Source organism: Schistocerca cancellata, chromosome 9 (assembly GCF_023864275.1).
Source record: "Schistocerca cancellata isolate TAMUIC-IGC-003103 chromosome 9, iqSchCanc2.1, whole genome shotgun sequence".
In the NCBI taxonomy this organism is placed as follows: Eukaryota; Metazoa; Arthropoda; class Insecta; order Orthoptera; family Acrididae; genus Schistocerca; species Schistocerca cancellata.
In genome coordinates this window covers 481552328-481565820 of record NC_064634.1, presented here as the reverse complement: position 1 = coordinate 481565820, position 13493 = coordinate 481552328, and the positions used below count along the sequence as shown (strand labels likewise).

The following is a 13493-nucleotide window of genomic DNA, read 5'->3' as shown; positions in this document are numbered from 1 at the left end:
GCAGCTCTCCATGCTACTCTATCCTGTGCAAGCTTCTTCATCTCCCAGTACCTACTGCAACCTACATCCTTCAGAATCTGCTTAGTGTATTCATCTCTTGGTCTCCCCCTACGATTTTTACCCTCCACGCTGCCCTCCAATACCAAATTGGTGATCCTTTGGTGCCTCAGAACATGTCCTACCAACCGATCCCTTCTTCTGGTCAAGGTGTGCCACAAACTTCTCTTCTCCCCAATCCTATTCAATACTTCCTCATTAGTTATGTGATCTACCCATCTGATCTTCAGCATTCTTCTGTAGCACCACATTTCGAAAGCTTCTATTCTCTTCTTGTCCAAACTATTTACCGTCCATGTTTCACTTCCATACATGGCTACACTCCATACAAATACTTTCAGAAATGACTTCCTGATACTTAAATCCATACTCGATGTTAACAAATTTTTCTTCTTCAGAAACGCTTTCCTTGCCATTGCCAGTCTACATTTTATATCCTCTCTACTTCGACCATCATCAGTTATTTTGCTCCCCAAATAGCAAAACTCCTTTACTACTTCAAGTGTCTCATTTCCTAATCTAATTCCCTCATCATCACCTGACTTAATTAGACTACATTCCATTATCCTCGTTTTGCTTTTGTTGATGTTCATCTTATATCCCCCCTTCAAGATACCATCCATTCCGTTCAACTGCTCTTCTAAGTCCTTCTAAGTCTCTGACAGAATTACAATGTCATCGGCGAACCTCAAAGTTTTTATTTCTTCTCCATGGATTTTAATACCTACTTCGAATTTTTCTTTTGTTTCCTTTACTGCTTGCTCAATATACAGATTGAATAACATCGGGGAGAGGCTACAACCCTGTCTTACTCCCTTCCCCACCGCTGCTTCCCTTTCATGTCCCTCGACTCTTATAACTGCCATCTGGTTTCTGTACAAATTGTAAATAGCCTTTCGCTCCCTGTATTTTACCCCTGCGACCTTTAGAATTTGAAAGAGAGTATTCCAGTCAACATTGTGAAAAGCTTTCTTTAAGTCTACAAATGCTAGAAACGTAGGTTTGCCTTTCCTTAATCTTTCTTCTAAGATAAGTCGTAAGGTCAGTATTGCCTCACGTGTTCCAGTATTTCTACGGAATCCAAACTGATCTTCCCCGAGGTCGACTTACTAGTTTTTCCATTCGTCTGTAAAGAATTCGTGTTAGTATTTTGCAGCTGTGGCTTATTAAACTGATTGTTCGGTAATTTTCACATCTGTCAACACCTGATTTCTTTGGGATTGGAATTATTATATTCTTCTTGAAGTCTGAGGGTATTTCACCTGTCTCATACATCTTGCTCACCAGATGGTAGAGTTTTGTCAGGACTGGCTCTCCCAAGGCCGTCAGAAGTTCCAGTGGAATGTTGTCTACTCCGGGGGCCTTGTTTCGACTCAGGTCTTTCAGTGCTCTGTCAAACTCTTCACGCAGTATCGTATCTCCCATTTCATCTTCATCTACATCCTCATCCATTTCCATAATATTGTCCTCAAGTACATCGCCCTTGTATAGACCCTCTATATACTCCTTCCACCTTTCTGCTTTCCCTTCTTTGCTTAGAACTGGGTTTCCATCTGAGCTCTTGATGTTCATACAAGTGGTTCTCTTATCTCCAAAGGTCTCCTTAATTTTCCTGTAGGCAGTATCTATCTTACCCCTAGTGAGATAAGCCTCTACATCCTTGCATTTGTCTTCTAGCCATGCCTGCTTAGCCATTTTGCACTTCCTGTCGATCTCATTTTTAAGACGTTTGTATTCCTTTTTGCCTGCTTCATTTACTGCATTTTTATATTTTCTCCTTTCATCAATTAAATTCAAAATTTCTTCTGTTACCCAAGGATTTCTACTAGCCCTCGTCTTTTTACCTACTTGATCCTCTGCTGCCTTCACTACTTCATCCCTCAAAGCTACCCATTCTTCTTCTACTGTATTTCTTTCCCCCATTCCTGTCAATTGTTCCCTTATGCTCTCCCTGAAACTCTGCACAACCTCTGGTTCTTTCAGTTTATCCAGGTCCCATCTCCTTAAATTGCCACCTTTTTGCAGTTTCTTCAGTTTTAATCTACAGGTCATAACCAATAGATTGTGGTCAGAGTCCACATCTGCCCCTGGAAATGTCTTACAATTTAAAACCTGGTTTCTAAGTCTCTGTCTTACCATTATATAATCTATCTGATATCTTTTAGTATCTCCAGGGTTCTTCCATGTATACAACCTTCTATCATGATTCTTAAACCAAGTGTTAGCTATGATTAAGTTGTGCTCTGTGCAAAATTCTATCAGGCGGCTTCTTCTTTCATTTCGTAGCCCCAATCCATATTCACCTACTACATTTCCTTCTCTCCCTTTTCCTACACTCGAATTCCAGTCACCCATGACTATTAAATTTTCGTCTCCCTTCACTATCTGAATAATTTATTTTATCTCATCATACATTTCATCAATTTCTTCGTCATCTGCAGAGCTAGTTGGCATATAAACTTGTACTACTGTAGTAGGTGTGGGCTTCGTATCTATCTTGGCCACAATAATGCGTTCACTATGCTGTTTGTAGTAGCTTACCCGCATTCCTATTTTCCTATTCATTATTAAACCTACTCCTGCATTACCCCTATTTGACTTTGTGTTTATAACCCTGTAGTCACCTGACCAGAAGTCTTGTTCCTCCTGCCACCGAACTTCACTAATTCCCACTATATCTAACTTTAACCTATCCATTTCCCTTTTTAAATTTTCTAACCTACCTGCCCGATTAAGGGATCTGACATTCCACGCTCCGATCCGTAGAACGCCAGTTTTCTTTCTCCTGATAACGACATCCTCTTGAGTAGTCCCCGCCCGGAGATCCGAATGGAGGACTATTTTACCTCCGGAATATTTTACCCAAGAGGATGCCATCATCGTTTAATCATACAGTAAAGCTGTATGTCCTCGGGAAAAATTACGGCCGTAGTTTCCCCTTGCTTTCAGCCGTTCGCAGTACCAGCACAGCAAGGCCGTTTTGGTTATTATTACAAGGCCAGATCAGTCAATCATCCAGACTGTTGCCCTTGCAACTACTGAAAAGGCTGCTGCCGCTCTTCAGAAAACATACGTTTGTCTGGCCGCTCAACAGGTTCCCCTCCGTTGTGGTTGCACCTACGGTACGGCTATCTGTATCGCTGAGGCACGCAAGCCTCCCCACCAACGGCAAGGTCCATGGTTCATGGGGGGGGGTCCTCATCTATATTAGCGATATAAAAGACGGCTACTAATATGGTCTTTTATATCCTCATCTATATTAGCGATTTAAAAGACCATCTTAGTAGCCGTCTTATATTGTTTGCAGATAATGCTGTCATTTACCATCTTGTAAAGTCATCAGACGACCAAAACGAATTGCAAAATGATTTAGATAAGATATCTGTATGGTGCGAAAAATGGCAATTGACCCTGAATAAAAAACAGTGTGAAATTATTCACATGAGTACTAAAAGAAATCAGCTAAATTTCGATTATGCGATAAGTCACATAAACCTGAAAGTTGTAAATTCAACTTAATACTTAGGGATTACAATTACAAATAATCTAAATTGGAACGGTCACATAGAAAATGTTGTGGGTAGTCTGGCACCGCGCGCCTCGGAATTTGAATCCCCGCCAGACGTCATGGACGTCCATGACCCATAGAGGTCTCTGCACCATCGCGCCGTAAGCTGTGGCGGCGCGCGCGTCCTGGCCCGCATTTAGAGTGAGGGCGCCGCAGTGGAACACGTGGTTGCAGTGACCAATAACGGCGCCCCCGAGAGCGTACTTAAGCGCCTGCCTCTCGCTCAGCTAACCCGCCGTCTCTACCGTGCCTTCCTCCGCACGCGTGACCCGGACACACTACGACGCCACCGGCAACTCCAGCGACACATTCGTAATTTGCTCGCTGCTAAGAAACGCCGAGACTGGCGACAGACATGCACCCGTTTAAATGCTACCCTCCCTATCAACTCGTCCAAGTTCTGGTCAGCCTTCCGTCGCCTTACCGGAACTAAACCTTCCCCTTATTATCCTCTTCTCCATGATGATCACCCCTTCCCTGACTCCCTTAGTAAGGCCAATCACTTTGCCTCTTACCTCTCCGATGTCTTTTCCATCCCCGATGATCCCCAGTTCGATTACTCCCTCTTCCCGGATGTCCGCGATCGAACTGACACCTCTGTCCCTCCCCTCGCACCTGGTTTCCAGTACTTGGACAACATTGCACACCCGGAACTCAATGCCCCTATCACTACAAAGGATCTCATTGCTACACTCCGCACGAAACGCAACACCGCTCCTGGTCACGATCGTATCACCTACCGTCACCTTCGTGAAGCTCCTGTCTCTTTCCCCTCCACCCTGACCAGGCTCTACAATGTAGTCCTGTCCACCAGTTACTACCCCGACCTGTGGAAAACCTCCCATATCCTCATGTTCCTTAAACCTGGCAAACCGCCGTTCGCCGTCTCCTCCTACCGTCCCCATCAGCCTTACCTCGGTCTTCAGCAAGGTCCTGGAATCTATCCTCACCCGACGCATCCACCAGCATCTCCGCCAGCACTGCCTGCTTCCTGTTACCCAGTGTGGATTTCGGCCGTCCTTCTCTTCCGACGATCTTCTCCTTCACCTCACTCATCTCCTTTCTGACCAGCTTAATTCCTGTCGCTCCGCAATCTTCCTCTCCCTGGACCTCGAACGAGCTTATGACCGTGTATGGCATTCCGGTCTCCTCTTCAAGCTCCAAACCTTTGCCCTTCCCATTAACTACGTCCGTCTGATCAGTTCCTTTCTCTCCCACCGTCCTTCCTACGCCACCATCCATAACACCGACTCCTACACCTTTTTCCCCTCCGCCGGTGTGCCCCAAGGCTCCGTCCTCTCCGTCCTCTCTCCCCTTCTGTACCTTTTGTATACGGTGGACATGCCGCCGCCGTCACCCCCCGTCCACCTCCTCCAGTTTGCCGATGACATTACCTTCCTTGCCCTTGCCCCCACCCTGCAGCGCTCCCAACACCTTCTCCAATCCCATCTTGACCGGTTCACTGCTCGGTGCAACCAGTGGTTGCTCAAGGTCAATCCCTCCATAACCCAGGCGATCATTGTAGGCAAAGCCACCCCTTCCTTCCGCCTCCTTGATTTCTATCTTACCATCTATGATCGTCCTATCGCCCTCACTCCCACCCTTAAGTACCTTGGCGTCACCCTCGACCGTCGCCTCTCCTGGACTCTCCATGTCCGGACACTCCTAGCCAAGGCACGCTCCCGACTTCGTCTCCTCAAGTTCCTCTCCGGCCGTACGTGGGGTCGGGACCGCTCCACCATCCTCCACACCTATAAATCCTTCATCCACCCTATTCTTTGTTATGCCCATCCGGCCTGGATCTCCGCCCCCCCCCCCTACCTTTTATAAATCCCTCCAAATCGTTGCTCTCCGCCTCACCTATCACATCCGTATCCCCTCCCCCACGCAGATCCTGTATGATTTCATCCTCTTCCCCCACCTTTTCCTTGAAAGGATACGGATCCTGTACACCTCCCGCAAACTCGATCCTCCTCACCTGCTTGTCTCACCCATCCTCTCCCACCCCCGCCCACTGCTGCACCTGTATTTCCACGTCCCACCCTGTCTCCATCTCTCCACCCTCCACACCCTCTCCCAAGGTGGCTTCCCCCTCCCTGATGATGTCCTCCTCCCCTCCATCTACCCCTCCTATCAATTTTGATCCTCCCCCACACTTCCTGTGTCCTTTCCTTTAGGCACCCTCCCTCCCTTCCATTTCCTTTTTCCCCGTCCCCTCCCTCCACCCCTCTTCCCCCGGGCTTCCCCTCCTGCTTCCTCCCTTCCCTCTGTCTCCCCTGCCCATGGCATCTGCTCTCCCCTCTCCCACCCCCCCTCCACCTCTCTTGGCAGGTCCCCGGACTCATACACGGTTAGTGAACATTCGTGCGCCGGAGATCAACGCCTCGTGTTCTGTGTGTGCCGTCGTTTTGTGCTTAAGTGGTTCAGTGTTATTCGTTTTGTGCACCTATGTTCACGTGTGACAATTTTCGTTTATGTCTGTGTCCAAGTGTCTGAACAATTTTATCTTGGAATCTACGCCTGTGAACGGCACCTTGTATTTTAAAAATTGTTTGTCTCCGTTTATATGTCCACCATCTTTTTTCTCTAATTGTCTTCAGTGTATCTTTGTGTTTCTCTGCGGCCAAAGAGCGGTGTAGTATGCTACTGCAGGCCTGCCTGTATCCAGGTTTCAAAATGACAATAAAGAAAAAAAAAAAGGTCAGCTAGCACTTCCACCGTCTACCCCTTCCGGATGATGAGCTTCGCCCTGACATCTACCCTTCCTACCAACTCTAATCCCATCCTCCTGCCTCCTCCTCAGGGCTCCCTCTCATCCCCCTCCCTCCTCCTGAGTGGCTTCCCCCTCCTACTCCATCCCTTGTGCCTCCTTTCAGTGTCTCTGCACTCCCTCCTGCCCTGTCTTCCCTCTGCATCTCTCACCCCACGTGTCTCCTGCCTCTTCGTGTACCCCCTGACGACCCTCCTCTCTTCATCCCGCCGCTTCCCCTGCTGCCCTTGCTCTCCCCTCCTTTTCCATACTCTCTGCTCTTTCGCTCGGCAGGTCCCGCCTTGCAGTTTTATTCATCGTCGTGTGTGCTCCAAGTGGGTTTTAAGTGTGTTGTTCCGGAGTGTTTTTACTACTGTGGCCGACTTTTAATGTGTGCATGTCCATTCAGTGTCTTCTGTGAGTTTTGAAGAATCGCCAACTGTGTTTTCTAACTTTTCAGTGATTTTATTTAACTATCCTACATGAACGTCTCCATGTTAGTCTATTTTTTTAACTCCATTTTCTCCCATTATTCTGTTTTAAGTTCCCCTTTATCGCCTTATATGTATAACATTTTATTCTTATTTTAAGTTGTCATGTCACTCGGCTGAAGAGCGGCGGATTGTGCCGCTGACAGCCCTCCCCTACCCATATTGTGCAGAGGAATGAAATCACAATAAATATAAAAAAATGCTCAGCTAGAGAGTCTAATCGTAGCGTGAGTCTTGACACATCGCCTCGACAACATACAGCGTGTTTCCCGATCTTTTTTTCATTACTAGCGGAAGTCTTTGATCTGTTTGGTTGTCTCTGTCACCCCATTGCTTCTTGCGTGTTGTCGCCATAATGTCTCTCTCGATCGTCCGTCGTTGTTTCATGTCCGTCCTTTCCGTTAGTTGTTTGTGCATGGGGCGCTCTCCGGTTGGTCCTGCCGCGCTTTCTAGGCCACCCCGCGACCGTTCCGATCGCAGTTACAATAGTTTACAACAGGTAGAGCAGACCAAAGACTGCAATTCATTGACAGAACACTACTAAAGACACTGTTTACACCACGCTTGTCCGCCCTATTCTGGAGTATTGCTGTGCGGTGTGGTATCTGCATCAAGTGGGACTGACGGATGACATTGAAAAAGTACAAAGATGGGCAGCTCGTTTTGCATTATAGCGAAATAGGGGAGATAGTGCTACAGACATGATACGTGAATTGGACTGGAATTATTAAAACTAAGGGGTGTTTCGTTGCGACAGGATCTTCACATGAAATTTCAATCACCAATTTTCTCCTCCGATTATGAAAACATTCTATTGGCTCCCACGTACAAAGGGAGAAATTATGATCACGATAAAATAAGAGAAATCAGGGCTCGCACAGAATAATTTGAGTGCACGTTTTTCCCGCGCGCCATTCCAGAATGGAACGGTAGAGAGACAGCTTGAAGGTAGTTCACTGAATCCTCTGCCAGGGAGTGAGCACGTACATGTAGGTGTAGAGATACTGTGAGCTTTACTTCCGATAAAACAAAACGACATGAGTCTCTAGAAATCCACGATTGACTTGTCGATACATTCCATGTTAAATCTGATCAAGTCCACACCGCTTATTTTGACGCAGGCGAGTATGTGTCTTTTTCTCTTTTAACGTCGGTGGACTACTAGCCGTCAAAAGGCAAAGGTCCCAAATTCGAATCTCGGACTGGCACATAGTTTTAATCTGCCAGGAAGATTCATATGAGCGCACACCCAGCTGCAGAGTAAACATTACTTTCCAGAAACAGGAAAGTATGTTTCATGTACAGTTGTATTACGAAAAGATTCATCGGACGAAGATGCGACACGTAGTCAAGTTCGTAATTATCTTTCGGGAAAGGAATATCTGTGCTGGACCAAATTACTGGTCACCCATTAGCTAGCCTGTCTTTTTCAAGACAGCGGTCCACAGTCAGTGGCAATTCACAACGGTGAGTTTCACCATAGCCCTTCCTGATGCCATGAGGAATTTTTGGACTGAAGTTATAGTTACATGTCGATACCGTTTTGTAAGTCAGATCTGTGTGATGAAAACTTACAAAGTGGTACGACTTGATGAAACGTGGACTATTTCAGTAGACATAAAATATACATATACTATCAACAATACTTGACATACCAACGAAGAGCGAAAGGAAGAGGCGAAACGGTGGATTTAGTGTCGCAAATCTGACCTGAGAGTTTTAGAAACGCGTAGCTTATGAAAGTAAACTCCCTCTTTCCATATCGAGGCTAATCAGAAACAAGTGAACAGAATGGGAAAAACGTGCGTACAGACCTGCAGCCGCCACATTAACACAGATATTTCAACCAAACAAAATTGATATAGGTCAAAATTAAACATTACGTCACTAGGAATTACAATATAAAAAATTACATTCTGCAGACGAGGCCTTCATCAAACAAAAGAGCTATTAGGAAACAATGACGGCAGGAAGAAACCAGTCGATCATTCGTATCTCATCGTGGAAGAAGCTTGGTTGAGTGAAGCAATCTTGGAAACATAAATGGAGTAAATAGTTTCATTAAATAACGAAGGGGATACTTGAGAAATCAATAATTGCGATCAGAGACGTGTCATTTGGGGTCTCTAGAGTCACGACATAAGTGATGCACAGCCGGCTGTAGTTGAATGTTTGGAGCGTGAGCATGACAACGGTATGTAGCTACACAAAAAAAATTATGTTTTAGTAAGGTTTCACAGTTTAGTAAGAAGGCAGCTATCAGCTGTCGCTGGCACGATGAAAGATTTGTACTTAAATACTAGAAAGTAGCACGGATTATACCAATAGATATAAAATGGGCAGGTGGGAATAGGACTCGAAATTTATGGGTTCCTTACATACTTAATCACGTATACAGATAGTTCGTCTGTAGCCTCTGATTAGTAAGTTTCCGAGTATTAAAATATGTGACTTAAGGGCCGTATCTTTCGACTGCTTTGACTTACAAGGTTGATTTTTTTACACTGCTAAGGGACCGTGGACCTTAGTATTTGTGATAAATTTCAACTTGATACCTCCAAACGTTCCTGTCAATAAGGGATCTAAACAGTTGGACAGACAGAAAGCCGATAAAAGCAATTCTACAAGGGTTCCGTTTTAACCGACTGAGACACGCACCCTAAAAGATACAAAAATCCCATTCCCGTGTGGTGCCTCAGGCATCGCGCGGCGACGAACAACGAGTTCGTCTTGCGGGTTGCAACCAGCTCAGCCCCTACAGTGCAGACGGGATGGAACTTGTCACGCCCTCAACTCTGCGGCCAGACCAGCAAAAGACGTCGACAGCACTGAGGTCAGCAGGCGGAGAACGTGGCGACGGCAGAGGTGGTAGGAAAACCGCACCTCTTCATGCGTCCGTCGTCTAGCGTGCCGAGAATAGGACCGCAAGTATCCGCCTGCGAGGCGGCTATTGTGGCCGGCGCCGAAGATGCGATAGGAGTTCCCTTGCAGCCAGCAACCTGGAGACCTCCACTACGCGGCGCCAGGACTGGGCCATCGACTTCTGGACAGCACACCGCCTCCTCAGCTGCGGCTCTAAGTGTCCAGGGACGCTTTCATTAAGATTTGGTATAACTGTAGTGTCCGCCCCCGGTATCTGAGTGGTCAGCGAGACAGAATGTCAATCCTAAGGACCCGGGCTCGATTCCCGGCTGGGTCAGAGATTTTCTCCGCTCAGGGACTGGGTGTTGTGTTGTCCTAAGTATCATCGTTTCATCCCCATCGACGCGCAAGTCGCCAAATTGGCGTCAGACCGAAAGACTTGCACCCGGCGAACGGTCTACCCGACGGGAGGCCCTAGTCACAAGACATTTCCTTATAAGTGTTGCTGTTCTAACCGACAATATGGTATCAGACTAGGAGTTTCTATCCTTGTCGGACTTATACATTTTCTGTACTGCTGGCTCTTAATACTTCTTCAGCGAAAATGATAAAGGATTTGGGGTGGACATCGTCGACACAAAGGCGCTTCTCGTTGCGACGAGATCTTCTCACGAAGTTTCAGTCACAAACTTTCTCCATCGAATGCGAAAAGATTGTGTTGACGCAGACCTACATAGGGAGAAACGATTACACTAAGACAATAAGGGAAATCAGAGCTCACACGGAAATATATAGCCGTTTGTCTCTTCCACGCGATGTTCGAGAGTGGAGTACTTGCTGTGATCCATGTTGATGTAGATGAAGAGTTTACCCTCTTCGACTTAAGGTTGGATTTGCACTTTGGTTTTAATCCTGAAGTTATTAGGATTTCAAGACTCTGCTCATTAGAGAGCATGTGACTACAGATGTTTAATGCACTGTTTTAACATAAAGCTTTTTGGACTGTGTTCGCTGAAGTGTGTCTGTCTCTATGAGATGTGACAGAACTTATTTATTTACTTTGTAATTCTGAAAGGTTAAGTTGGTCCGTTATTTAGGAACAATCTTTTACTTTGCTTCATTTTTTGAAGGACTAGCGTTAATTCCACTTAATGGTGAACCATTCCTACTTTGTTTCACTGAGGACAGAGTTCTTGTGGAAGCGTTGTTCAATAAACTTTTGTTTGTTCCCTGCACCTGGGTTGTTTACGTGTGCCCACCAGCGGCGGATACATGTCTGCTTGCTAGTACTGTATGATACATTAGGGTTTCCTCCCGTTTCAGTGGCTTATGGAGCAGGGCAACAATAGCTACTCAAGTGTCCATGTGCAAGCTGTATTTAGTCCGGTTCCCGTAGTCCCTGTGGGAGCAGTAGCTATGGGCTTGATTTATATTCCTTGTTTCTTGACGTTTTGGATCTTTGTAAATAGTCATCAGTTGGGTGGTTGGAGTCTGTCTTAAAGGTTCTGCCAGGTCAGTTTCTACAGCATCTCCGTAACACATCCCCATAAGCCAAATTTGCGTCCATTTGTGGTGCCCGTCTTTCTACAGGTACGATATCCCAAATAGTCATATTTGGTAGGGGTACCACACGCGCGAACAATGTTACACGATAGCTCCCACAAATGATTTGTAACCAATCTCTTTACTAAACTGCCTGCGTTTTTCCAATAATCGACCAACGAAACTGTCTCTGTGACTGAGCCTATTTGATCGTCGAATTTCATAGCCTTCTGAATTATATGACGTGACTGATTCTAATTAATCAGTATTCGTAGATAACACAAGATGCTGCCGTTTTACACTTCTGTTTTTAAATGGGGTAGGACGGCAAAAGGGCCGACTTGGAGCAGGAGAAGCACCATAGGACATTTTAATTTTCACTTTTCCAAATGAATTGATAAAACTTTGTCAGCATGACCAATGAATGATTCAGGATTCACAGTCATAACAGTAGAAGTTCAGACACATATCAATATAATTTGTTTTTTACATGTGGAATTTCATCACTTTTTCGCTCACTATTGGCTGCATTTGTTGCTATAGGTACAGTTTTCTTTATAAGTAAGAGAGATTCTTCGATAAATGCAGAACACTTGAATTTTCCGAATATAATTAAAACTGTGGTAAAAATTGAGATAAATAATTTTAAAATTGTAATTTATTCTAAACATGAAGTTTAAAATATAACAGGTCATTCAGTTTTTCATAAATTAAATAAATTCTAGAGTTTCATACAGCTGTAATTATGAGTTGTATGCGGTGCAAAATTCAACGAAGAATCTCTCTTACTTATGAAGAAAAGTGTACCTACAGCAAAAGATGCTGCCAATAGTAAGTGAAAAAATGATGAAATTTCACATGTAAATAAAATTGTTACGTATATCAGCTTCCACTGCTATGAACGTGAATCCTGAATCCTTCCTGGTCTTGCTGGCAAAGTCTTATCAATTTATTTGTAAAAATAGAGACAGTGGAACTTAAAATGTCCTATGGTGCTTGTCCTGCTCCAAGTCGGCCCGTTTGACGTCCTACCTCCCTTAAGAAACCCAATCGCCAGTCTTTGCACTTGTGTAAAACCTTAACATCGTCCTTTCCAAAACTTTTCACACAGTGCATGACTCCAGAAAATTGCACCGTCTACACGTTTTTTGTCGTTACTGTCAAGTAACCCAGCAGGAAAGCTCGGGAGATTTTCGTCATGTGTATAACATGGAACTGACAACTAGATTTCACGAGAGGCGGAGCCGTCAGCACAAAGGAAGGCGGAGACTACTGTGTTGCCAGCGAACAAGCAGAAACAACAGAGTGGATCGGTCAGTGACTCTGAACGCGGAATGCTCACTGGCCGCTACCTGAGTAACAGTCTTATGAGAGTCATTTAAACCCTTCTAACGCTGCCCAACTCGGGAACTGGTGGTGACACTTTTAGGTGGAAAAGCGAAGGAAGCACTACTGTTAAATTAAGACCAGGCACACCACAAATACTGAGGCGCAAGGAGCGTCAAACACTGCAGAGGGTGTCTGTAAAAAATCGAATGAGATCAGCAAATTGACTCAGTCATCAGTTCTAATGTGCTACCAGCAGTCCAGCTAGCTCATTGATGGGAGTTAAAACCAATGTGATACAATGGTCGAGTAGCTTGTGATAAACCACACACTACCGTAGTCAATGCAAACCGACATCTGAGATAGTGTATAGAGTGACGTCATTGTACAGTGGATGGCTGGAAACGAGATTCGCTGTGGCAATCTGGTGGAAGGGTTCACGTGTGGCGAAAGCCTGGAGAACATTACCTCCTTCGTGTGTAGCGCTAACCGCGACATGCGGAGCGGTGGTGTTACGCTTTTCCGTAATCAGGGTGTGGTCGCCTAACTGAACTTAAGAAATCACTGCTTTCGGAAGGATATGAACACGTGTTACAGTGTTGTGTTCAGCAGAGAATGGAGGAACGGTTCGAACGTGATGACTACTTGCGTCAACATGACGTTGCCCCCTTTTGTATCCTAGCATCTTTCAGGCAATAGTTTACGGATTCTGGAAATGGGCTGGTCTACCGAGAATCCCGACCTGAGCCGAATGGAACACCTCTGCGACGAGTTACAACATCGACTTCGCTCAAGACCGCTGCCTCCTCCAACACCACTACCTCCTCTGGTTTCGTCTGTTGAGGAAGAATGGTCTGCCACTCCTCCACAGACATTCAGACACCCCACTGAAAGTGTC

General features: G+C 45.5%; 1 protein-coding gene across 1 annotated transcript in view; it reads right to left on the bottom strand.

Moving 5' to 3' along the window:
- LOC126101510 (NACHT and WD repeat domain-containing protein 2-like) overlaps nucleotides 1-13493 on the bottom strand; it is a 1881963-nt gene that overhangs the window by 1345021 nt on the left and 523449 nt on the right. The window lies entirely within an intron of this gene.